Source organism: Oryctolagus cuniculus, chromosome 11, assembly GCF_964237555.1.
Source record: "Oryctolagus cuniculus chromosome 11, mOryCun1.1, whole genome shotgun sequence".
Lineage (NCBI taxonomy): Eukaryota > Metazoa > Chordata > Mammalia > Lagomorpha > Leporidae > Oryctolagus > Oryctolagus cuniculus.
Window position 1 is genome coordinate 34,159,357 of NC_091442.1, and position 24,828 is coordinate 34,184,184.

The 24,828-nt window shown below is 39.5% G+C and overlaps 1 protein-coding gene across 37 annotated transcripts in view; it reads left to right on the plus strand.

Annotated features, from left to right (window-relative positions):
* Positions 1–24,828, plus strand: part of PLCB4 (phospholipase C beta 4) — a 439,427-nt gene that overhangs the window by 189,113 nt on the left and 225,486 nt on the right. For 7 of the 37 annotated variants that reach the window (XM_051846249.2, XM_070052086.1, XM_070052072.1 and 4 more), the window contains one exon: positions 7,420–7,492. The exons of the other annotated variants lie outside the window; for them this stretch is intronic. The gene's annotated coding sequence lies outside the window, so the exon portion shown is untranslated. The remainder of the gene's footprint in view (positions 1–7,419; positions 7,493–24,828) is intronic. 37 annotated transcript variants of the gene reach the window in all.

The following is a 24,828-nucleotide window of genomic DNA, read 5'->3' on the forward strand; positions in this document are numbered from 1 at the left end:
AAAATGTATTTACCATGTGTTTGTGTTCAATGCTAGATGTAACTTATTAAGAAGAACTTCTTTTAGCTTCAAAGGGTTTATTAATTCCCAGGTGTTATTCGTGGCTTGGAGTGTTAAGACTCACTGATTATATTATCAAAGGCTGCTGACGCTAAAGTGGAAGCAGATTTTGTTTTGCCTCTTAGCCAAATTATAGTGTAGTTGGAATAACTAAAATTATTTTGATAATTAAGAAATGGGTTTCAGATTTCATCTTAATATTTTAGTATGAAATAGTGATACCTAGAAAAATTTTATGTTTTACACTGCATTAATGTCTTCTAAATTTTTTGTACTTGTCTATTGTTTATTCATTCATTTAGCAAGTATTTTTATAATGTCTACCATGTACCAAGAACTATTCTAAACCCATGGAAGAGAACAATGAACAAGACATATCTGATCTTATAGGGTAATATTTTTCTGAAAGGGTGTAGATAATAAAAAAGAAACTTAAAATAATGATTTCTTGTTTGATAAGCATTAATAAAAACAAATGGGGTAATATGATAGAGGCTAATAAAGGTGGGCAAATGGTTTATTGATGATAAAACAAGATTGTAGCCAGCGCTGCAGCTTAATAGGCTAATCTTCCACCTGCGGCGCCGGCACACTGGGTTCTAGTCCCCGTCGGGGCACCGGATTCTGTCCCAGTTGCTCCTCTTCCAGGCCAGCTCTCTGCTGTGGCCCGGAAGTGCAGTGGAGGATGGCCCAAGTGCTTGGGTCCTGCACCGCATGGGAGACCAGGAGAAGCACCTGGCTCCTAGCTTCGGATCAGCGCGATGTGCCAGCCACAATGCGCCAGTGGCGGCGGCCATTGGAGGGTGAACCAACGGCAAAGGAAGACCTTTCTCTCTGTCTCTCTCTCACTGTCCACTCTGCCTGTCAAAATAAATAAAAACAAAAAAACCAAGATTGTACTATAAAAGTGAGCTGAGACTCAAATGAAAAAAAAAAAAAAAAAAAGGAAGAACTAAGGTAAGAATGCCCGAGACAGAAGGAATAGCAAATGGAATGGTCCTAAGTTCAAAATGAACTTGCTATGTTCAGGTAACAGTAACCAGTGGAGAGAGAATGGACAAAGTCTAAGAGGTAGGCAGCAGTTGGGTACATGATCTCCTTTGGACCTTGGTAAGGAATTTTTAAAAAGTTTTTATAGGAATGTTAATACAGTGATAGTCATGGTCAGATTTTTATTTTAGAAAATCACTCAGTTAAAAATGCATTGGGAGTGTGGAATCAGAGATAAGGTTGGAAGTAGAAAATCCAGTTAGGAGGCTATTGGATTAGTGCAAGAGAATAATCACAGGCCCAAGTGCCAGAGGTGTTGCTGGAGAGAAAATGAGCAGGCTTGGGAACTTATTTTGCAAGACCTACCTGCGGCAGATGAATTGTATATGGATGGCGAGGGGAATAGTGGCATCCAGGAAGACTCTTCAGGTACCATGTAGTACTGTGGCTGAGAAATTTACTGAGATGGAAAAGACCAGAGGGAAAATAAATCAAGTGATCTGCTTTAAACCTTGAAGCTTAATATACTTAAGTACTGAAGTGGAAGTATCAAATAAACAGATGGGTATCTGAGAGCTAGGGATGGAGATGTGAATAATGGTATTAGAGATGGAATTTGAAGCTTTGAGACCCCATGCACTCATCTAGGAAGAGAAAATACACAAAGACAGATAATTTGAACATACACAGGTTAAATAAAACCAGAGAATTTAGGGTTAAGAAGTGCTGGATCAGGGAAAATTAGGCAAATGGGAAATCACTGTCACCAAGAAGGAAAGACTGGATAGTTGGGTGAAATGTTGTTGAAATGGTTGATAGGGACAAAGAAAAGATAATCATTGGACTTCCTATTATTGGAATCCCTGAGGACCTTGATAAAAGGGAAGAATTCTAACTGGAATGGTCGGGAGAGAAAGATAAGTGAAAAACTAAAGTCTGTATGTGTTGATACTTCTGAGGAATTGGGTTAGGGACAGCATTATCATTTGGAAAGGGCACTGGAGAGAGAGACTGGAAGTGTGTAATGATCACATGATATTCATTTTAGAGAGTAGAGGAGTAAAGAGAATAAAGAAGGATTAATAGACAGTGTTTGAATATGCATTTGAGATTTGTAGTCATACATTTAAAGTGAAGACACGTCAATGTGGCTTTGAGTTTTTCTCTTGCCTAGTTCGACTCCATGATCAGAGAAGCTTACTAGACAGAGAATCAATTGTAACTGTGTCTGGAAAATTAGCAAAGTGAATATGATGGAAAGAGACTGAGGCAATGCAGTGAAGAGCAGTGGTAAGGTCTGATGGGCGATGGAATTTAGGATAGATAAGAAGAGGCCTGAGCACTCTGATGGATAGTGAAAGGGCAGTAGGATCTCTGGAGTACAGTACTCTCTGAGATGGTAGCTATTGGACTTGGAGTTCTAATAGAACAATTATTGGGCAGGGAAGGGATACTCGCATGTGAGTTTTAGCAGGAGTATAGTAGCTGGTGATGACAATGTCAGGCAAATGCCCATAGACAAGAGTGACTGAAGTTGGGTGGATAAAGATATCCTTGGAGGTTAAAAAGTTGAGGGTTTGGGGGGCCAGAGTTGTGGCACAGCAGGTTAAGCCAGTGCCTGCTATGTTGTCATCCTGAAAGGGTTCTTGTTTGAGTCCTGGTTGCTCTACTTCAAATCCAGCTGCCTGCTAATGTGCTTGGGAAAGCAATGGAAGATGGCCAAATGCTTTGACCCCTGCCACCGACATGGGAGACACAGATGAAGCTCCAGGATCCTGCCTTTGGCCTTGCCTAGCTATGGTTGCTGCAGCCATTTGGGGAGTGAACCAGTGGATGGAAGATCTCTCTGTTTTTCCCTCTCTGTGTAACTCTGCTTTTCAAATAAATAAGTCCATTAAAAACAGCAAAAAAATTCAAGGATTTTGACCTTACCTTTGCTCATCTTAGGACATAGACATTAGAATGTATTGACCCATATTATCACAGAAAAATGTACAAGAGTACTTCAAAAATTCATGGAAAATGATATTAAAAGATAGGTTTAGGGGCTAGTGTTGTGTTTCAGTGGGTTAAGCTACCACTTGTGATGCCGGCATCCCATGTTGGAGTACTAGTTTGAGTCTTTCTAATTCAGCTCCCTTCTAATATGCCTGAAAAAGCAGTAGAGTTTAACCCAAGTTATTGGGCTCCTGCCACCCCCATGGGAGATCTGGATGGGGTTCCTGGCTCATGACTTTGGCCTTGCCCAGCTCCAGCAGTTGTGGCCATTTGGAGAGTGAACTAGTATATGGAAGATTGCGCTCTCTCTCTCTTTCCCTTTCTGTATCACTCTGCCTTTCAAATAAAGAAATCCTCAACAAAAATTTTGGTACAAACAAATTTGAAATCTATGCATATGAGGCATCTTCCAAAAGCTTATGAAAATATGAGAAATCTGCATGGTTACAAAAATGTTGTACTAAAGTTTAAAATTTCATGTTTCTATGGACATTCTGAAGTACCCTCATAAAGCAGTGTACAGGATCCCTTTGACTGTAGTTCATGTAAACTGACACTATTTCTGTAGACCATGTAGTGGAAAATGTAATATCTAACCGTCAGTGTAGCATTAAGCACCCAGAAAGATTGGTGGTTTTCTCAATCCCACTTTCAGAAATCCCTGGGAAGACAATGAATGGGCTAGCATGGATTTTGAAGCCTACATGGGACCATTCAGCCTTGACTGGCAGAGTTCCCAGATGTGGAAGTGGGTTGTTGGGTAGATAATCCCATAAATGCCCCCCTTCAAACACCAGCTGGTCTGCATCATTAAGAGAGTAAGAAAGGCTCAGGCAAGACACACTTCATGAGCAAACCCTTATTGAAGAGAGATGAGTGCAATTTAGACTCTACAGTCACTGTTTTTGGCGTCTTACACAAGTGGTCTGGATCTTGTTATTAGCTTACCTTTCTGGTTTTGTTCAGCCTAAAATTTAGTAGGCTGTGATTGCCTGTATCTATTCTAGACCAAATATCTCTGTCCTAGATGCCTTGGTTCATTTGTTTATAAAATCTCTTTATTGAAGTGTAAACAACTTGTATTTAGATTAAGTTCTGTCCTCACAACTCCTCTTCTGATCACTGTCCCTTCCTTAATGATTTACCTCTCTTGATTTTTTTACTATAGATTAATTTTGTCTCTCTCTTTTTTTTTTTAATTATTTACTTGAAATGCAGAAAGAGAGAGATAGAGATCCCCCATCTGCTGGTTCACTCCCTAACTGCTTGCAACAGCCAGGATTGGGCCAGTCTGAAACTAGGAGCCTGGAACTTTATCTGGGTCTCCCATGAGGGTGCTTAGCCATCACCCACTGCACTCCAGGGTGCTCATTAGCAGGAAGCTGTGATCATGAGCAGAGCTAATACTTGAACTCAGGCACTCTGATATGGGCGTCCCAAATACTACACCAAATGACTGCCCCAATCTTGTCTCTTGATGTCTGCATTAAAGAATCTGGTTATATTGAGCAGTCACGCTAGCCTGGGTAAAACAAAGAGCATTTAAATGACCTATGGATCTGTGCTTCCTCCGAAGCCTGAACATCTCGATGCTATTCCCTCCCCATCCCAGACTGAGGGAGAGTAACCTTCCAGTATAAGGAACTACATTATCCTCAAAGGCTGCTGGTAATTACATAATGAAATAAATTGATAGAACACAGGTTCCTTTTCTAATATCCAGGCTTTTCAACTCTCATGTTATTTTGCTTATCGTTTATTTTTTTTTTCAAATAGGAATCTTAGAAACATTTATAACAAGATTTCTGCAGGGAACAACACACGTAGACGCAGGCTAATTGTGCCAGGCAGTGTTTAATCTTTCATTTGTGTGTCTGTAATGGAGACAGCTCTTCTGATAAAGGTAACAGATGCTGACTTAAATGCTCTTCTGTCCTCTGTAACAGAGCAGGGATGGGAGACGTCAGACTCTGAGTCAGGGCTTTCCTGGACTCAGTTTGAATTGATGGGAGAGGCACTTATTGCAGACAAGCGGGAGCATGCTACAAGAGTTTCTATGGAAACTAACAATGTCAGATGAGACCAACGGCTGAATGCTGTTTCCTCCAAAGGTAGCTTAGGTTATATGGTTTTGCATAAAAGTTTGGCCTGGAAGAAACAAAAGAATAAAATCTCTGCTTTCATGGGCACAGACAACTGAAGTATGTTTTATTTACCCCCAGAATTCATTTCTCTTGTTTTGGATTATCCCATATATGTTATCCTAATAGGTGATAGTTTTTATTCTAGAACTTCCCTAAATAATACCTTGGTGATACAATTACTATGTCACAAAAAATAGCTTGTGGAATAGTATAGCACCCTCCCATAAATCTTAAGAGACTGTGAATCAAAGAAAATAAGAAATTTAAAGCATGAATTTTTCTGGGTTCCTTGCTTTATTTTTTCCTCACGTTTTTACAGTGTATTTCTTGGAATATAATTTATATATAGGAAAATGCACAAATCCTAGTTCAATACATGTATAAATATAATATATACCCACTTCCTAGGTTAATATGTGTATTTGTATACCTGGTATAGTGTCATTTGGATACACACACACTGCATACCCCTGTCATTGTTAGCTCATTGTGGTTAAGGGTCACTTTTTCATATTTCTCTCTAAGGCTGCCTTGTAGAACTTGCTAATCTAGTTTCTAAGACTTCCATGGTACTTAGTAGATTTTCACCGAGTTGAATTCAGCAGGGTTCACTTAAACGGAGGGTTTGCACATGTGTCTTACAATTAAGAGTTAATAAGGATTGCCCCTGATTCCTATCAGCTGCTTCTGCTAGCCATACGTTCACTTACTCATCAAGTGCTTATTGAACCCTTATAAGACATGCTGCCAGATGTTGTCATCTACAAATATAAATCAAAGACAGAATATTTCTTCCCACAGCCTGTAAACTGTAAGTAGAAGTTAAATAATGGTTACAAACAATTAGAAATCAGGATAGAAAGTCCTAAAGTCTGCAAGAAATGTAAAAACAATGAGATGGCCAAGGATGTGGTTGTTCTAGATCTTGAAGATAGAAGGATTCAGGCTGAGGGAGACAAGGATGTAGGGAAAAACAATTAGAATACAGGAAAAAGGAGGAAACTCCTAGACTTCAACATAAGATAACTGAAGAGAAGTTATGGGGGAAACATAGGTGATGAGGATCTGATTAAAATGAGAAAGCTCTCAAATGTGATACAAGCAAGGTGTTTGACCTTGTTCCTGTAGGAGCTTACTACTCAAGGTGTTGTTCAGGAACCAGCAATATCACATGGGAGCTGGTTAGAGATGCTGAATCTTAGATCCCAGCTGACCTACAGCCTCAGAGTATCTGGTATGAAGCTCAGCCATCTGTTTTCAGAAACTCTGCAACACAGCACTAGACCACAGCTCCCGAGAACACAAACCAGAAGTGTTGCCAAAGTTTGTTCAGCAAAAGAGGAATTCCAAGTGGTGTTAATGTTTTTCATAGAGTGTAATGCTAAACTAAAACAGCCACTTTTCTTTACCATGGGATTCCCAGAAATAAGTCTTCTGATATAGACTGTGAATCCCCTAAAGGGAGTTACGGTATGCAGTGTTTTCCAAATGGTTTTTCCATGGAATCTTTTCTTTCCCAGTATTTTTCTAAGACCTAATGGAGAAATTATTGCTTGGAACACTCTAGGAGACTCTTGTTCTGAGCAGCGTTAAGCCAGAGAAAGTTTTTCATCAGGAAAAGAAAGGAGTAGCTTGATGAAAGCAGTGCAGTGTGGATAATCAGTTGGGTTGGTTGCAGGGCTGTAAGAAGGATATGGGAGGGGCTGGTGCTGTGACATAGTAGGCTAAAGCCTCCGCCTGAAGCGCCGGAATGCCATATGGGTACCAGTTTGTGTCCAGGCTGCTCATCTTCCGTTCCAGCTCTCTGCTTAGGGTGTGGGAAAGCAGTGGAAGATGGTCCAAGTACACATGGGGGACCTGGAAGGAGCTCCTGGCTCTTGGCCTTGGATCAGCTCAGCTTTGGCTCTTGTGGCCATTTGAGGAGTGAATCAGTGAAAGGAAGACCTCTCTCTCTCTCTCTCTCTCTCTCTCTCTCTCTCTCTGTCTCCCTTTTTCTCCCTCTGTAAGTCTGCCTCTCAAATAAATAAATAAATCTTTAAAAAAAAAGAAGTATATGAGGAGAAAAAAACAATGAGCATTGATATCACTGGGAAGCTTCCTGGAGTAGCTGGGTTAGAAGGTGACACTGAGGGGTGCTGAAGCAGGATGGTGCCTGTGGGGGCAGCACCAGTATATTCTAGTTTAACATTTAAGTCTAAAAGAGCTCTGCTTCACTTCTAATAAACAGATAGCTCATGGCTCGTGAAGATGATTTCTGACAGCAGAGGTGGTCTTTGCCAGCAGCCTGAAGTTACTGCCTGGTGAGTGGATGTGGGCTGCTGCACGTGTTGACGAGAAGGGGAGGAGGAGTCTATACCCTGAAAATGGATCGTTTGATTCACAAGAATCTTGTCCAATCCATTCAGTCACTTACATTACTTCCTCCATTTCACTTTCCTTATGGTTATGGAATGAAATATGATACCCAGTGAAGAAATATTTAGGCTTAGTTTTCTTTTAGCTGTATGCAAAATAGGAAGTAAATGAAAAGTTAAGTAGAAAATAATATCTGAGGAGCTACTATTTAACTACAGAGGAACTGCTTCTTTGAATGATGGCTTCTCGGATTTCAGTGCTACTAATGACTCTGTGGTTGGAGTAAATGCCTCGCTTCCCTCTTTCCTGTTATCTTGCCTCTTCAACTCTTGCAATTCCTGCTGTTAGAGAAGCTGGAATTGGAAATCACTCAGTCATTCTTTTTCACTCCTGGCAGTAGCAGCACATGTGCATGCACACACACTCACATACATATACACACAGTCAAACCTCATGAGAGAAAAAAGTGATCCAACAGCAGAATGAGAAACATAATTGGCCAAGCATAAAAGAAAAGGAAATGACAGAATGATGATTAGTGTTGACCAACACTGAATGTGATTGTCCAAGGCAGGATAGTTGTGGGATAAGTCATCAGAAGCTGTTAAGTGCTGTGCCTGGAGCAGCAATGGAAATGGGAAGCTGTATGCTGGGAACATATCCTCAGGGAGCCAAAATGAAGACAGCGCCTTCCCTAGAGAGTGTGTCTTGGTGGGAGTCAGGCAGAGTAGGGCTTAAGACATGGTCAGAAAGTCAGGCAATGAATCCCTTATCTGTGGTCACCATAATGTTGCATTATCAACACTCGGAACCTGCGTTTATAACCTTAAACATTTATTTTTGGTCAATTTATGGGTCAGCTGGGCATTTTTGCTGCTTTTGGCTAGGCTCACCAGGGCTTACTCATTCACTTGTGGTCAGCTAGGGGATCACTTGGCAGCTCATTAATCTTGGATAACTTTAGTTGGGATGACTTAGCTCTGTTCCATATGGTCTCTCATGCTCTTCCAGCCCGGCTTGTGCTTGTTTATGCATCTGAGCAAGGTTCCAAGAGAAGGAGCATGGGTGGCTTCTTCATTCTTTTGGTCAAAACATGCCCCCCAGCCAACCCCAGACTTAGAATGGGAAGGGAATTCAAGTTTACAGGATGGACAGCAAGGACAGAAAGGTTATTAATTGGAGTAATCAAAGCAATCTGCCATAGACTCTGCTCTAAATATCATGCCTGGGGGACTGGGCGGTTATTTGGTCAGACTCATGGGCCTGGAAGACTCACCAGCACTCACAGCTTGGAAAAGTTTCAGAAAATAAAACAGGAATAATCATTTTGAGAAGATCAGCTTTTAAGAAGGGGATTTGGAATGGGACCTCTGTCAGGTTCATCTGTGGGAAAGAGAGCCCTTTCTCTAAGAGGCAGGTGAAAACAAAGTGGTGGCACATGGGTCTGTCAATAAGTTTACTTCCTGTTGATGTTCATTTGAGCTTGAAAGTGGATCATTCCATCTGAGTAAGTCCAATTCTATATGAGCAATGGCTAGATTTCTCACATTTAGGCATTTTCTGATTTACTAGTAGAACTGAGATAAGGGGATTCAAATGCTCAGTGGGCATAGATGAGGCTCTCTGGCTGTCCCTTGGGGCTTTTCTCAACTTGGAAGTGCTTCTTCCTCATGTTCTACCTAACTGAGAATTAGAGTAGTGGTTCTCAAAGTGTGGTCTGCAGCTGAGCTGCATCAGCGTTACCTGGCAACCTATTAGAAATGCAGATTCTCAAGCCCACCCTACATCCATGGGATCAAAACCTCTGGGGATGGGGTCCAGGAGTCTGTGCCTTCAGGTGACTTTCTTGTGTGCTCTCCTTGAAAGCAGTTGCTGTTCTAGGTACTATGCTAAGATTGTATGTGGTTTTGACAGATTTAGAAAAGGTAAAAGAGACAGATTTAGGAAATAAAACAAAGGGCATCCAGTTATATCTGAATTAAAGGTCATCAATGAGTAATTTTTTATATTAATATGTCCCATGTAACATTTGGGACATTTGAAGGGTCTTCAAAAAGTTTATGGAAAAGTGGAATTAAAAGGTAAGTTCATTTTGATACATACAAAAAATTTGAAAGTCATACAGTCTTTCAAAATAATATGCATTTTCCATGAACATTTTTAGGAGTTTTATTTATTTGAGAGGCATACAGAGACAGATACAGATATACACACACACATACACACAAACACAAGCACAGAGCTCGCATTCATGGGTTCAGTCCCCAAATACCTTCAACGGACCAGGAGAGGCTGGACTGGGCTGGAGGCGCAGGAGCCAGGAACACAATTCAGGTATCCTATGAAGGCAGCAGATAGCCAGTTACTGAGCCATCACTGCTGTCTCCCTGGGTGTGCAATGGCAGGAAGCCGGAGCTGGGAATTAAACTGAAGCACTCAGGAAATAAGACGCAGGCATCTGAAATACTTGGCCCTACTCCCTCTATGAATTATTGAGGACCCTTTGGATTTAAACTAAAATGTTGTTGATCTAAAAATCTACTGTAACTGGATGGCAACCCTAGAAACAAGTGTAGAAAAAAACTGCAGAAGCTTCAAAGAACAATTAGGATAGACGTTTTAGGCAAAGGTTGAAGATACTGACTTGGTGAACCCAGAGAAGAGAGCCCTAGTGGGATTAATAGGTTGGAGGATTTTATTTAAAGGGAATGCTGCTGAGCTGTTCCTTGTGGCTGCTGAAATTAACTTAGAAGAATTTTCTCTTAGGAGGAGGCAAGACTTCCTATCAATAAATGACTTCAGTAGGGGTCCTGAGTGATTCTGTGATTTTCAAAAGTAGCCAGATGCATTTGGAAATTTCATGTGATTATAACACAGCCAGGCCTCCAAAATGTATCTGTGAAGGAGCAGTTAAGAGAGGCAATAGCCATCAGGAGGTGGAGCAGATGAATTCTCAAACTCCTCCATGACTTTAGTAAGATTGATTGAACTTGAAATTTTTACACCCTTGTTTTTCCAAAAGTTCATAGTCTTTCGACTGTTTTTCAAACTTTCAAACTGGAGGGTTGTTTTTTAGAACATGGATATGAAGGAGAGGCTTTAAAACAGAGTTGTTGAGAGAAGGCTTTAGATCCAGTCTTCCTGGGTTTGCTCTTCCTAGTTCTGAGACCTGAGGCTACTTTGTTCCTCAACATTTTCATCTGTAAATTGGGAATTATTAGTTACTAATTAGTATTTCCTGTTTTTTTGTGAGGCTTAATCGAATTTATCTAAAATATTTTTATCTAAAATATTTCTAAAAATCTAAAATATAATAACTATCTGAGTCTTCATCAAAGGTTAATTTATATTATTAAGGACATGAGTCTCTATGTATTCTTGCTGTCAAAGGTTGCTACTTATATAGCTAATGAACACTTTATTATATAAGAGAGAAGCGTTGTCCCCTGTGAGAAATAATGACATGTCTGTGACTCTTTAATCTTGGGGTCTTGACTTAAAGCTCACAGTGTTGGTATTCTCTGGTGTTCCTGCAGAAATGAGTCATGACTCATTCCTCTTTCTCTGTCCAGATCAACTTTCCCACATCTCCCAGAAACTCCCAAGAGAACTGAGTTTCATTTCCCATTGCAAATTGAATTCAATTAAAAAAGCTGTAAAAGAATGCCATATAATGTCACACAGATCCTAATGACATTTCCAAAATATTTTTGACAAACTTGAACTCTAAATCAACTTAGTTCTGCCAGTAAGTCATGGAAAAATTTTAATCTGATGATTTTTTATCAGAATTATGGATTCAGTTGAGGTTGGTTGCAAGGAAACCTTATTTTGGAGATGAAAATGAGCTGATTGTCTTTCTTAGCTCCTTATAGGAAATAATTTTTTTTTTTTTTTTTTTTTTTTTTTTTTTTTTGACAGGCAGAGTGGACAGTGAGAGAGAGAGAGAGACAGAGAGAGAAAGGTCTTCCTTTTGCCGTTGGTTCACCCTCCAATGGCCGCCGCTGCAGCCGGCGCACCGCGCTGATCCTGGCAGGAGCCAGGAGCCAGGTGCTTTTCCTGGTCTCCCATGGGGTGCAGGGCCCAAGCACCTGGGCCATCCTCCACTGCACTCCCTGGCCATAGCAGAGAGCTGGCCTGGAAGAGGGGCAACCGGGACAGAATCCGGCGCCCCAACCGGGACTAGAACCCGGTGTGCCGGCGCCGCAAGGTGGAGGATTAGCCTATTGAGCCACGGCGCCGGCTCCTTATAGGAAATAAAAAGGTAACACAAGCAGCATAAAATACATAGTTCTATCTTACAGCCTCCAAAAATAAATCTCATGCTATAACAGTTTATTTACTGTATCAGAATGTTACTGTGTTTGTTTGATGATCAATAAAATGAAGAGTGTTGAGGTACAGATTTGGTTTTTTGTTTGCTGAAATTTAAATTTGTTCTTTTTATTAACTTCCCTTTTGAATTTGCAAAATGCTATGCATTCCATCTTGTGCTTAAATTCTGACAGTAAGTGGCAAAGACTGTTAATTTTTTCTCAGTAAAGAAAATGCACTATGTTGACTGTATCAGTGTCCTGACACAGCAAGCATTTATTATTATTGAGTCTGTGGTGACACTGGGGAATTCTGAAGAAGTGGGCCAGAGGGCCAGATTTGATTGATCTCAGCTGGGATTTCCAAGTGTCTGTGTCAGTTGATGGGTTGGATGGTGCCTGTTTCCTCAACAACAGCCGCCTGCTTCATGCCTCTGAGGTTGGCCAGTTGTAGAGTGAGGATGGGGTAGGTGGCCCAAGTGTGTGTCATTATCCAGAAGGTAGCTAATACCTGTTTACCTGGGAGAGGCAGGATGTCAAGAGAGACACAGAAAGACTGAAGTGGGTAAGGTCTCTTGAGACTTGTTATATGTTCACTTCTGTTATATTCTGTCACCTGAAGTAAGTCCAAAGGTTAGCTTAGATTTATCTTCACCTCTTAATGGAAGGGTCACAGAGTTACTTGGCAAAATGATGGTCCCTGAAATCCACGTGAAATTCCTGGAAACTGTGAATGTCACCTTAGGTGGCAAAATATGATTAAGTTAAGGGTCATTATTGGAAAAGTTTATCCTAGATTATCCAGTTAGGCCTTAAATGCAATCTCAGTGATCTGTTTTCCATATGAGAGAGGCAAAGGGATATTGAGAGGGACCCATAGAAGAGAAGCTGAAGTGAAGACTGAGACAGAGACTGGACTGATGTGACCACAAGCCAGAGATGACCCTACCCACAGAAGCTGGGAGGGGCAAGCCTCTTCCTCCAAGCCTCTGAAGAAAGTGTGAGCTTGCAAGCATCAAGCCTCCAGAATTGAGAGAAAATAAGTTTCTCTTGTTTTAAGCCACTCAATGTACAGTAATTTATTACAGCAGCCATAGGAGACTAAACCAGGCATACATGTCAGATAGATGGAGAGTTGAAAATGTTTTATAACCATATATAAATTTAAAAAATTTTGTGTAATGCTTTTTCACATAGTGTTTATCATGTTATTACAAAGCTATAAAACACTATTTAAACAGTTGCATAATGCATAATGTATATTGAGTTAGGTTAGGTAAACATTTTCTGCTTACTGAAAGTTCTTTGGGTTTTTCAGAGGAAACCAGTGCATGTGACAACAAAGTTGTGTATCCTGCATCGTGATTCATTGTGTCTTGCCACTTGACTTCATCAGGCCCATGGTGTCTGTTTTTAGGATTATTATAATCACCTTTGTGATGATCTCATGGTATATAAACTGCTATGACAGATTAGTGTTCTATATAAAAATCACCCTTGGCTAAGAACTTTAAGTGATGTCCAATTGCAAATGTTAATTCTTTATGCTCTGTGGTAGAGGTGCCCTACTACAGTTGTCTGGATACTGCTTTTTTTTTTTTTTTTTTTTTTTAAGGTTTATATGCTTGTATTGTTTATCTTTTGTTTCATTGAATGGAAAATTTAAATCTGACCTTGTGAGTCTATTAATGCTTTGGGAGTGATGCATATATGTTTAGTTTATTGAGCACTCCAACTATATTTTCAAATTCTTTAAGCCCCAACTTTAAGACTGGTTCCTTCATGAAGTTTTCTCTGATCTCTAGTGTTAATTCCCCATTGGTGTATAGAAAATTACCTTGAAGTTATTGACTTGAAACATCTCAAAACTATTATAATTCTGGAAGTCAGGAGACCAAAATGTGTATCAATGGGCTCATGTCAAGGGGTCACCAGGGCTGCGTTCCTTTCTGGAGGTTGAAGGTGGAGGATCAGTTTCCTGCCCTTTTCCATCTTCCAGAGGTTGCCTGCAGTCCTTGCCTTGTTGTCCCTCCTCTACCTTCAAAACAATCAAATCTTTGTCACAATGCTATCTTTCTGTTTCTTACCCTTCTGCCTCCTTTACCTCCATTTAAGGACCTTTGTGATTACCATGGATCCACCCAGATAATCATGGATAATGCGTTTATTTTAAGACCAGCTGATTAAGATCAGCAATCTTAATGCTACCTTTAATTCCTTTTGCAATATAAAATATTTACAGGTTCTAGGCATTGGGAAAGGGTTGTCTTTAGGGAGCTGTTATTCTGTGTACCACATCTCCTAAATGACTATCTCAATTTTTTTTACTAATATGAATGCTTTATTTCTCCTTATAGTTTAACCTTTTCTCTGATGTGCTTCTTACTTGTTTTGAGGGAGAAATTTCTTGGTCAGAAGTTCATTTTTAAGCTTCCTACAAGTTGTTATCAACTTCGTTTGGATCATATACCCACAAATTACACCAATTACTGGCAATAATAAATTATTTGCAATAATAAAGACCTCAGTCATCTTTGATTATTCTCCAAATGACTGCAGCATTCATGGATGGGCCAGACCAGAGCCAGGAGCCAGTAACTCCATCTGGATCTCTCACATGAGTGGCAGAAAGCCAAGTACTTGGTCCATCATCTGCCTCCCAGGTGCATTAACAGGAAAGGTTAGAAGCAGAGGAACTGGGACTCAAACCAGCATCCTGATATAGAATACCGGTATCCCAAGTGAAGCTTAATCCACTGTGCTACAATGCCTGCCCCTCTGTACCCTATTGGTTCTGCTTTTATGGAGAACTCTGATTAATATACAGTGAAGTCAGAATCATTGGTTTTTCCCAGTGCTGGCCCACCCCCTCACATGACATTGTAACCCAAGCAATATCGTAGGAGAAGCTCTTGGGTGAGTAATTTCCATAGTTTACTTCCCTCTGGCCTATGGACTTTTTTTTTGTAAGCAGAGTGAGGAGTCTGGTTTCTATATTTCCCTATCAGCAGTTTCCCTATTGGTTGCCTTCCTCATTCTCCCATCAGTATAGGTCCCCCACTACTGCCAATGATGGTCCTACATAGATTCAATATATAGGGCCATCATGGACTGATAGTTTACATTTGAAAGTTAAATTAGTCTTTTGACTTTATTTGTAGAGCTTTAGATTAAAAAAGTTTCAGATTAGAAAATATAATTCTTGAAATGTGAAGTGGTGACATAAGACTTAAAATATGGTGTTGTTAAAAATATACTGTGTGGGGCAGGCATTTGACTTACTAATTAAGATGCTCGTTGAGATACCCGTGTCCCATGTCATAGTGCCTGTGTTTGAGTCCTGGCTCTGGCTCCCCATTCTAGCTTCCTGCTAATGCAGACCCTGAGAGGTAGCAGCTGATGGCTCAAGTAGCTGGGTTCTTGCCACCCAGGTGAGATCTGGATTGAGTTCCTAGCTCCTAGTTCCTTCTAGGCTCTGCCTCTGTTGTTGTAGACATTTGTTGTGGCAGAGGATGGGAACTTTTTGTCTCTCTCAATCCCCCTTTCAAATAAAAAATTCATATTTATATAACTTATCAAATACTTAAATTACAATGAAAAATGAATATGGTAAAATATCCATAGAATTTTTGCAAGTCTTTGCAAGTGATCCAGTATCTGTTCAGCGAAAATTTCCTGAGAACTGTAGTCCATATAGCTCAACCTGTGTATGGAGCAGCAATATAGGACAAATGTATGTCAAATTTCTAACACTGGGCCGGCACTGTGGTGCAGTGGGTTAAAGCTCTGGCCTGAAGTGCTGGCATCCCATATGGGCGCCGGTTCTAGTCCTAGCTGCTCCTCTTCCGATCCAGCTTTCTGCTATGGCCTTGGACAGCAGTAGAAGATGGCCGCTGCACCCGCGTGGGAGACCCGGAAGAAGCTCCTGGCTCCTGGCTTTGGATTGGCGTAGCTCCAGCCGTTGCGGCCATCTGGGGAGTGAACCAGCGAATGGAAGACCTCTCTGTCTCTACCTCTCTCTGTAACTCTGTCAAATAAATAAAATTAATCTTTAAAAAAAAATCTAATACTGAAATTCACAGGTAGCATGAAGAATCACCTCACATTTTGGAAAGCCAGAGAAATTTTAACTCATCTACAATCACTTTATTCAGTAAAAAGAAGCCAGTTAATAATGAAATGTACATTGTAGCTGGTAAAATATTTATGCTTGCATATGGAGAAGCACTTCAAGAGTTCATGGAAAAATAGAAAAGAAGTAAGTTTATTTTGGTGCAGGAAAATTTGAAATTCATACATATGGAGGGTTTGTTAAACTTTTCCTGTAACTGGCCACACTGTATAGTTTAAAAACCCTAAAAGTATTTGCTCCCTCTGTTGCAACTACTCAACTCTGCCATAGATATGTAAATGGAGCCATGTCTGAGTTCCAGTAAAAACTTATTTACAAAAATAAGTAGCAGTACACGTCCCATTGGCTTTTGTTTGTTACTTCCCATGACTAAAGGCTCATGCCCAAATCTGTTGGGACCATTGCAAAATTAATGGTATATGCTCCATATTATCTTCGTGAATTCTAGAACATCAGAGCTCAAAGGATTTTCGTTAAGAGATTATGGGCCTCTAGCTGACACTTGAAGGTAGTCTTCTAGAGGAGAAAGTCATCTATATTATGGTCAAGTATTGGAGGAACAGCTAAGGTTCAAATAGTACTAGTGCATTAATCAGAATGAGTTTTGTGAAGACCAAATTATTTAACACGTAGATTGACTTTTTTCCCTAAGCAACAAGAAAGTCAGAAGTTGGTAGTCCAGAGCTGGTTCAGAAGTTAAGTGATTTCCGGAGGGATTCAGCCTCTGACTACATTTATTCTCCAATATCCTTAGTTGGTAACTTTCATCCTAATGTTCATTGCTTCCTGGTTGCAAGATGGGTGTTTTACCTCCAGGTGTCACACGCATACTCCTAGCAGAAAGAAAAAAGGAAGAGGAGTTAGAGAAGTAGAAACTTACCTACCAAATCTAAACATATCTGTCATTGAACTAAATAGGGTCACAAGGTTACCCATAATTATAAGGAAGCATCAGGATGCAAATATTCTTATTTGGGTTCATTTTCATCACCATCCAAACTCAGAAGGGACATTGGGTGGACAAGTCACACACCATCTGCTGAGGCATCTGTTTTTGTTTTGGTGGCTGTTATGTTTCATTACAGATATTTAACATTGGATTGTCTTCTCCCCTGGGCTGCATATCTTTTTAAGTATCCCCAGGGTTAGCAGCTTGTTTTCCATTGGAGTTGGAAAATTAAATAACATTATTCACATTTTTATGTAAATGTATAATATGCATGTTTAATGACTTGAGAGTGGTCTTCAGAAAGACATTTTCCTGTGGATTTCAGTTCTGGAGGACTATGTTTAGATGAGACTCTCAGTCTGTGGGATAGCAAGGTTTGAGGAAAGAGCCAAGTTGAAATAAATGGAAGGCAACTTACACTTTGAGCTTTGTAAGCAAGTCTTTGTTCTGATGGGGGATGATTGCACATTAGGGCACAATTTTATGAACTCATAGTACTTTAAGTTACTCAGTAACTTTTTAAAATATGGATCTGATACAAGTTTGAAAGAAAAGCAATTAAATAGGCACACAGAGACCATTTAGTTGTTTCTGGTGTATCTTGGGATTCTTGTCCTCTTGTCTGAGGCAGTATTAATTCTCCTGTAAATAGGGCAGTTGATTGGCTCTTTCTTTGTCACAGGCTATCATAATAAAGGTTTCAGGTACCTGCACAATTTTAATTGTGTCTTTGCTTTAGTGAGATGTCTTAAGATGGCTCAAGTGGGAATGGTATGCAAATAAATTGTTGTTTAGGTTTTAAATGTAACTGAAATTTTGTTCAACTAAATTCTGTAGTTATTAATTCTAGAATCTGTTTCAGTAGGGCCATTATGATTAAGAATAACCTTGACCTTAATCTGTCAGATAAATCCTGTCCCTGAAGTAATGCAAAATAGACCCTCCTCTGTCATATTCTTTCAGTAAGAAACCAAATGGTTCACGGTATCAGGATTAAGGGATCACCAAAAATTATTTCTGAGGTTACCAGAAATGGAGGAATTCTAATTTTGATAAGAATAAATGGAGCCAGGTAGATGAAAAGGTATTTCAAAAGATTTATGGAAAATGGAATTTTAAAGAGTTTATTTGGTGTAAATTATTTTTTCAATTTATTTTTATATTTTCTTATTTTATGAATAGAAAAAGGTTTTCTTATTTAAATTATATAAGTTTCATATATCTCGTATGTACAGATTTAGGAACTTAGTGGCACTTCCCCCTATACCCTCTCTCCTGCCCATGCTCCAACCCTTCTTCCTCCTTTCTCTTGGATTCCCACTCTTAATTTTTACATTGATCTATTTATTTAAGTATACTTAATGCTCATATAGTTAATCCTATTCAAAGTAAAAGAGTTCAACAAATAGTATGAAAGGAAAGAGAACAAAACAAAACACTGTTCCTCAATGGAAGAGACAAGGGCTATAAACAATCATCGATTCTCAAAATGTTTGTTTCACTCCAATATATTACATTTCAGGTATTCTCTTAGTTACCTCAGATAAGGGAAAACATATGATATCTGTCTTTTGGGGACAGATTTCTACTAAATATTTTACTAAATATAATTTTTTTACTAAATATAATGGTTTCCAGTTGCGACCATCTTGTTGCAAAAGACAAGATTCCCCCCCCCCCTTTTAACTGCTGAGTAGTACTCCGTAGTGTATATATACCATAATTTCTTTATCCAGTCAACAGTTGATGGACATCTGGGTTGATTCCATGTCTTAGCTATCATGAATTTAGCTGCAGTGAAATGAGGAGTGCAATGGCTGGATCATATGGTAGGTCTGTATTCAGATTTCCGAGTTATCTTCATACTGTCTTCCGTAGTAGTTGCACCAGTTTACATTCCCACCAAGAGTGGACCAGGGTACCTTTATCCCCACATCCTCACCAGCGTTTGTTGATTTCTGTATGAGAACCATTCTAACTAGAATGAGGTGAAACCTCATTGTGGTTTTAATTTGCATTTCCCTGATGATTAGTGATCCTGTGCATTTTTCAAGTATCTGTTGGCCATTTGAATTTCCTCCTTGAAAAATGTCTGTTCAAGTCCTTTGCCCATTTCTTAAATGGGTTGTTTTGTTGTTGAATTTCTTGAACTGTTTATAGGTTATGGATGTTAACCCTTTATCAGTTGCATAGTTTGTAAATATTTTTCCAGTCAATTGACTATTCACTTTCCTGAGTGTTTCTTTTACAGTGTAGAAGCTTCTCAGCTTGATGTAATCACATTTGTCAATTTTGGCTTTCATTGCTTGTGCTTCTGGGGTCTTTTCCAAAAAGTCTTTGCCTATGCCAATATCTTGCAGAATTTCTCCAATTTTCTCTATTGATTTGATGGTATTAGGTTGTATATTTAGGTATTTGATCCATTTTGAATGGATTTTTGTATAAGGTGTAAGGTAGGGGTCTAGTTTCATACCTCTGCACATGGAGATCTGGTTTCCCAGCACCATCTATTAAAGAGACTGTTCTTGCTCCAGGGATTGATTTTGCCCCTTTTCAAAGATAAGTTAGTTGTAGATTCATGGGTTGATTTCTGGAGTTTCTATTCTGTTCCATTGGTCTACAAGTCTGTCTGTGTGCCAGTACCAGTCTGTTTTGATTATAACTGCCCTGTAGTATGTCTTGAAAGTTGGTATTGTGATGCTTCCAGCTTTGTTTTTGTTATGTAACATTGCATTACTTATTCAGGGTCTCTTGTGTTTTCAGATGAATTTTACCTTACTTTTTCTAGGTCTCTGAAGAATGTTGTTGGTATTTTGATTGGGATCACATTGAATCTGTAAACTGCTTTTCTTAGTATGTACATTTGGATGATTTTTTCATATTTTTATGTCTTCTTCTATTTCTTTCTTTAGTGTTTTGTAATTTTCATCGCAGAAATCTTTGACATCTTTAAATAAATTTATTCCAAGGTATTTAATTCTTTTTGGAGCTATTGTGAATGGGACTGATCTTAAAAGTTCTTCTCAGCCATGACATTGTTTGTGTATACAAAGGCTATTGATTTTTCTGTGTCGATTTTATATGCTGCCACTTTACAAACTCTTTTATGAGTTCCAGTAATCTCTCAGTGGAGTCTTTTGGATACCCTATATATAGGATGATGTCATCTGCAAATAGGGATAGTTTTATTTCCTCCTTTCCAATTTATATCCCTTGATTTTTTTTTCTTGCCTAATGGCTCTGGCTAAAACTTCCAGGACTCTATTAAATAGCAATGGTGAGAGTGGGCATCCTTTTCTGGTTCCAGATCTCAGTGGGAATGCTTCCAGCTTTTCCCCATTCAATAGGATACTGGCCATGAGTTTGTTATAAACTGCCTTGATTGTGTTGAAGAATGTTCCTTCTATACCCAGTTTACTTAAGTTTTTATCATGAAAGGAAGTTGTATTTTATCAAGTGATTTCTCTGCATTTATGGAGGTAACCATATGGGACTGTGGACCATTCCTCCACTAGAATCTCTGGATCACACACGCATACAAGAGCCACTGGCTGAACCTTTATGCCTGTTTGTCACTGCCGCCGGCACTGCTGGTTAGACATCCCATTTCAATCAGTTGTGTGCAAGGCCACAAAGGCTTCCATAGCTGTCCTCCGACTGCAAGATGGCACCCTCCCTCTCTCAGCCAGGCAGCAGGCACTGTTTTGGGAAAGTTGAAGGGAAACAAATGTCCCCCTCCACTTCCACTGGGTCTGTGGGCATCCGCCAGGGCCCACAGCACGCTCTCCCGCCAGCTCTCTCACCACGGGGTGCTGCAGCCTGGTTTCACCTCCATCTCCACACTACTTCTGCTCCAGCTATCTGCGGTTGCATCTGCACTCCTGCTGGTGCTGCTCTCCCTCCACACAGGTCAATGTGTGTCTCCTCCTCCTGTAGGACTTCATTGTGGTTTTCTCTCCAATGCTCCCCTGAGAGTGCACTTCCTACACTTTTCTCTCCACTGTTTATCCTTAGCCCAGTGTACCATGTCGCTCCCTAATCTGCCATCTTGGAATCATATTTTTGAAACCTATGCTTAGTACTCTTTTTCATAATATGGATTTTCCATGAATTTTTTGAAGATCTTTCACACATATTTGGACCTGGATTGCTCTTTTGCTTCCATATCATTCACTCAATCATTGAAAAACACTAGAATTGCTAGGTGTTGGGGGAGAGTAAACAGTAATAAGAGCCATGCAAGCCAACTGCCAAATGAGCCAGAAAAAAACAGAAGTAAGTCAGACATGAGATATGCCCTTAAAATAATTCTACATCTTTTCAGGGAGTCATGAAGACTCCTATGGGAAAAGGGATAGTTCAAAAGCAAGAGGAAATTCTTGGAAATTGAAAGTATAATTATTGACTTAATCGTAAGTTTAATGATTGATAGAAAAGATAAAGGAGTCTTTCAGAAAACAGAGCAAAATAATCAAGAATTGTAAAATATGAGAGAAAACTGGAGGTATTTCAAGATCATTTCAAGTGACTGACAACTTCTAATGGAAAGTCTAGAAAAAGAACATTGAAAAAGAAATGGAGAAAACTAAGATACACACAGATATACATAGGCAGGGGTTTACTTCTCTTAATTTCCATAACATGAGAGCCCTCTCACTGGAAAAGAGGAGAAATAAGAATGTTAGTGGACCAGCAACTGAATACAAGTTCATGCTATCCCAGAGCACCAAGGGAAAGGAGAGGATGCTAAGGATTGCAGAAATGAGTGAAGGGTGGGGAGTCAACCATGGGGATAATTCTAGAAGACAACAGAATGCCTTCATGGTTTGCAAGGGAGATTATTTTGAGCCTGTGATTCTGTTTCAAGCTGTATTACTCAGCATTTTCTTACTTCAGTGAGATGAGCTACTTAGGAAGGACAGAGATTTATTTAGCTCACAGTTCTGGAAGTTCAAGTGGCCCTGCTGGCCTCTGGTGAGGGCAGTGGATGTGAAGCACATGTAGGATCAAAAGGTTCCATCAGAAGAGGGAGACTGGTGGGATCAAATTCAGGCTTTTATAACAACCTTCTGGTGAGAACTATCTTTGAGGGCACTCATCCCCACCTACTAAAGGTACTACCCTCTCCAAATTGTGCCACCCTGAGAAAAAGCCTTTAACATATGGAGCTTTGAGATATATTTAATATACATTTAATATTCACAGCCAAATGTTAAACTTAATAAGAAGGCAAAATAAATGCGTTTTCAGGTTAAGAACGGAGACATTTGCTCACCATCAGATCATTCCCAATAGAATTAGTTCAGTATAAAACTCAACAAAGAAAGAGGGAAATAAGGATTAAAGAAACAAGTAGCTAAGCCAAGAAAGGCAATTTCAAAAAAAAAAAAAATTCCAAGAAAATAGTTATTTGGCAAATCTTTTAAAAAATATTTGATCAAAATTTCAATACGATTTTTAGGGAACTCTAAAACCAAATGAAACTCTGACAAAGGGTATAGTAAAAATGGAATTTTCTCAGGCTACTGAACTGTTATAATCTGAATAATGATAATTATACTCTGTTTAAAAAGGTTTCTAAGTGGAGGATATATTGAATCTTTTTTTTGTTTGCTTATTTGAGTAATTTGGCACTGTTAAATTTTAGAATCCATTTGTCATTTAATTCATTGGTTTCCTTTGAGAAGTGTGTTTTATTTTTCCTGAAAAAGTGAATTGCAAATAAATATAGATATAGCTTGATATTTAATTTTTAAAAAGGATATATGTTTATAATGTGAGTGTATCCAGACAAGTACATGTTGGCATTCGCATATACATTTATATCATATATGCATGTGTACAAGTGGATATATACATAAATAATAACTGGTGATATTGCTTATCTCTTAGAAGTCTAATTGAAAGATCAAAGGAGGAACTCATACTCTTGTGTATAAACTTTCAGAGAAAGGTGATTATAGAATTCTGATCTTTTATATACCTGGTTATGATCATTTCCTGTGTTTCACAATTAAAAATCCCTAAAATAAATAAATATTGAAATATATTATAACAGGACTTTCTCAGAACAGAACACATTGCCTTAGAAGACAGTAAGCAACATGTTAAGAAATAAAAAGTATTGGCCGGCACCACGGCTCAATAGGCTAATCCTCCGCCTGTGGCGCCGGCACACCGAGTTCTAGTCCCGGTCGGGGCGCTGGATTCTGTCCCGGTTGCCCCTCTTCCAGGCCAGCTCTCTGCTGTGGCCCGGGAGTGCAGTGGAGGATGGCCCAAGTGCTTGGGCCCTGCACCTGCATGGGAGACCAGGAGAAGCCCCTGGCTCCTGGCTTTAGATCAGCATGGTGCACTGGCCGCAGCACGCTGGCCACAGTGGCCATTGTGGGGGTGAACCAACGGCAAAGGAAGACCTTTCTCTCTGTCTCTCTCTCTCTCTCACTGTCCACTCTGCCTGTCAAAAAATAAAATAAAATAAAAAAAGAAAGAAACAAAAAGTATGAGGCCGGAGCTGTGGCGCAGCGGGTTAAAGCCCTGACCTGAGGCGCTGGCTTCCCATATGGGTGCCAGTTCTAGTCCCGGCTGCTCCACTTCCAATCCAACTCTCTGCTATGGCCTGGGAAAGCAGTAGAAGATGGCCCAAGTCCTTGGGCCCCTGCACCCATGTGGGAGACCCAGAAGAAGCTCCTGGCTCCTGGCTTTGGATTGGAGCAGCTCCAGCCATTGCGACCAATTGGGGAGTGAACCATTGGATGGAAGACCTCTCTCTCTGTCTTTGCCTCTCTCTGTAACTATATCTTTCAAATAAATAGAAAAGAAATAAAAAGTAGAAGGCAAGTTGCATATAAAGTATCTAAGTTGTTATTTTGCTTCTTCCCCTCCAAGAATATATTAGTCCAAGAGGTAAGTATTACAAATTCAAAGATCCTTATTCCCCCTTTCAGTCTGAGGCACTTTTAAAGAATCCCATGGTTCTGCTACAATGTGCTTCATTCTCAACATATAGTTTAAGAAGCATGTGAGCAAATCACCTGAACATTATCAGCTGTTTTTCCAGCAGAACAGGTAGAGTAGAGGGCATGTATGAGTCACTTTTTATGGATGTGTTGGTAATGTTTATTTCTTCTGTAATCATATATGTGTGTGTACAACATTTCTAGGTTGTAGAAAACTCAGAATTACAAGGGAGAAATTAAATATTTACTATAACAGTGTCATCTAGACATTATTAATAGTATTTTGTATTCCTAAAATTTCTAGACATATAACCATGTTTAAAACTTAGGATAGATCTTTGTTTTCCCAAAGAACATTATATTGTGAGTGCTTTTTCATGGCATCGAATATTCCTCAAAAATATGCTTTTTATTACTTCAAAATAGATCATTTTTGAGAAATCAGTTAAGAATATTCCAAGAGTTTAAAATGAAAAAGAGTATATCCCATTTTTATTGTGGTTGGGATTTAACATATTTACTCCTCTACTTGACTTTGTATGATTCATCTTGTAAGTAAAAAGATAATGAAATATTTACCTTGTCATAATCAATAGCAGTTTCCTAAGCTGTTAATATTAGGTGAATGGAAGACTTCCCTGTGGATGGGGAAGACATATCCAAGGACACATCTTTAATGAGAACAGACTGGTTACATACTTCTGTACCCATGAATAGGTGAAAAAGCAGAGACTTCACTAATGCAAAGTGACATGGAGCTATAACCTTGTATGTTAGGACAAAAATTAATCTAGATTCTGTCCTTGTTTCTCAAGGAGGCAGAAGGATTGCAGTTTTATCTTTGCTGTTTTGTTTACCGTTAACTAATGACTCATTTGGCATAAACCAGCACTATTTGGGTGAACTCCATCTGTGCCACATGGCATAAAGG